This window comes from Notothenia coriiceps, unplaced genomic scaffold (assembly GCF_000735185.1).
Source record: "Notothenia coriiceps isolate Sejong01 unplaced genomic scaffold, NC01 NC01_scaffold00033899, whole genome shotgun sequence".
NCBI classification, from domain to species: Eukaryota; Metazoa; Chordata; class Actinopteri; order Perciformes; family Nototheniidae; genus Notothenia; species Notothenia coriiceps.
In genome coordinates, this window is record NW_011366600.1 from 42156 (window position 1) to 44540 (window position 2385).

A 2385-nucleotide genomic window follows, 5' to 3' on the forward strand; every position below is an offset into this window, starting at 1 on the left:
GGTAGGCCATCCAGTTATTTTAGCCGGGCCGGCTAAAATGATTGGTCGTGCTTTTTACAGAGCCACGGCTTCCAAATTTTTTTATGTATTTATTGTCAAAGCATTTCATATATTCATTGCTATTGGGATGTTAAGATCATTCCATGGATTATCAACAAAAAAAAATCAGAAATAAATTACATACCCCACCCTTTAAGNCAGACACACTGGATGCTGTCCAATGGCTGACTGAATTACCCACAAGGCCTCACTTTGTGACATACTGTCCTCTAGAATCTTACGCTGTCACTTATTAGTGAATTCAGAAAAACACATCCCTTTTCTTTTATGCAGCCTTTAAAGCCAGGAAGATACATGACTTGTGCTATCCTTTTTAGCCCTAAGATGAATAATGACATGCAAATCATATACAACTATTTCACTCTCCTTCTTTTTTTTAAATCAAACAGGGGCTTTCCCATTAAAGTAAATCTAATGACATCCACATGGGGACCTTCTTTCCCTCGCCAACACCTCAGAATAATGACATTATGTTTGTATGAAGTCAGTGATACTCATCATCATCAGAGACGATGTGATGAATGCTTCAGACATCCCATGGACTAAAAGGGAGTCTAGGAGGACTTCTGGGAAAAAAGTTCAAACGGAGATTGTTAGAGCCATTTTTCCTTTTGAGATGTTCCTGGTAATCCGTCTGTCTGAGCAGTGTGAGAAAATACTGAAGCACAGTTAGTCACCCTTCTACACACACACCAAAACACACCAGCTGTCCACTTGCATCACTAAGGTGAACTTTGAAAGTTTGAACTCAGGCACCAAAACGTAATGTATTGGTTTATTCCAATAGAGGAAATTGTAATATTTAATGAATGGTCTATATTAAATGTGAACCATCGTTTGAATCCAGATTTCAGAAACAGAAGTACTATACTCAAACAATGCTTTTTGTGTGTGTGTGTGTGTGTGTGTGTGTGTGTGTGTGTGTGTGTGTGTGTGTGTGTGTGTGTGTGTGTGTGTGTGTGTGTGTGTGTGTGTGTGTGTGTGTATGTGTGCGTCAGTCTAACAGATGTCAATGATGATGCATCGTCTGAGCAACACTGCCCATAAAGGACCAGTAAGACCTCTTATGACCACTCATGGGACATATACAACGTGTGTGTGTGTGTGTGTGTGTGTGTGTGTGTGTGTGTGTGTGTGTGTGTGTGTGTGTGTGTGTGTCTCACAGAGAGATGTGAAGGAGATTCCATCGCCTCCATTTTGATGATTCAGCAGGAGTAGCCGGATTCTTCCAGTAAAACACCTCCTCCTGAACACACACAATGATGATGCAAGTGAAGCAGTGTTTCCATCAGACACACCTGGTGGTGTGCAGCGGGACAGCTACACATGAACATAGAGAATGTGGGCATAAAGCTATCGGAGTATTTGATGTAAATGATGATCAATAGCAAAGCTCTGTGATGGTTTAATAAAAGCTTCCTGGATGATGTCATGTTTTCCTTTAAATGGACACATACACACACGCACACACACACAGAAGCATTATGCCATCTAAGGCTAATGAGAGGGTGAGTGTGTGAGCATCTCTTTCTCTCTCTCTCTGTCAGTGTACACATCGGGGGTTGGCAAACAGAGCATGGCAAATGTGATAATTGGTCCCATGTGGATTTCAGGAGTGCATTTCTGTGTGTGTGTGTGTGTTAAAGGTTTAGTTTGTTTGTTTGTTTATTTGGTAATTTTTTGTTTTTTTTCTGCCATAGCACTTTTGAGTAAAGTTTTAGTCCGCAAAGTTCACCTTAACTCAGTTCAAAGTGAGGAAGCAGAGTACAGAAAGGACAGGAGGAGAGAAAACACAGACCATTTGGTTTAATAAAACGTTATTCGAGGGGGAATATAAACAGGATAGCAAGATTTCTCCCATACAGTATATGAAATACAAATAAATGCAGTGTCCATGTTGAAATGTCTCCATTCTGTGTTAATGATAATACAGGCAGCTCCATCCTCTTGTGAAAGTAGACCCTGAAAGTTGCCTGTTGGGGTAACCAAATAGGACGTTTCCTCTTTACATCCTCTGGCTAATCAACAGCCCCCCGAGGAACCAGGAGCATGATGGGTATTCAGCTCTGAGAGGGGCGGGCACATGTGGCCTTCCTGCAGTAACGAGGACTAACGCTGCTGACGACTGGGTTACGACTGCTCTACGTTACTTTTTTGACATTTATGACATTATTACCAACTGTAAAGGCTATGCTTTAATGAACACAACATATGTGTGTGTGTGTGTGTGTGTGTGTGTGTGTGTGTGTGTGTGTGTGTGTGTCTGCGTGTGTGTAACACAGGCTTACGATGTAACGACCAGGTTTATGACGACTGTGTGTGTTT

At 41.6% G+C, this 2385-nt stretch overlaps 1 long non-coding RNA gene across 2 annotated transcripts in view; it reads left to right on the forward strand.

Annotated features, from left to right (window-relative positions):
• Positions 1–1597, forward strand: part of LOC104961871 (uncharacterized) — a 10785-nt gene extending 9188 nt beyond the window's left edge. The window contains exon 3 of one of the 2 annotated variants that reach the window (XR_800148.1): positions 1226–1597. This is a non-coding gene — a long non-coding RNA (uncharacterized lncRNA). Of the gene's footprint in view, positions 1–1058; positions 1174–1225 lie in introns of those variants that run through there. The other variant, XR_800147.1, reaches the window with a different exon arrangement.
• Positions 1598–2385: the final 788 nt, after the last annotated feature.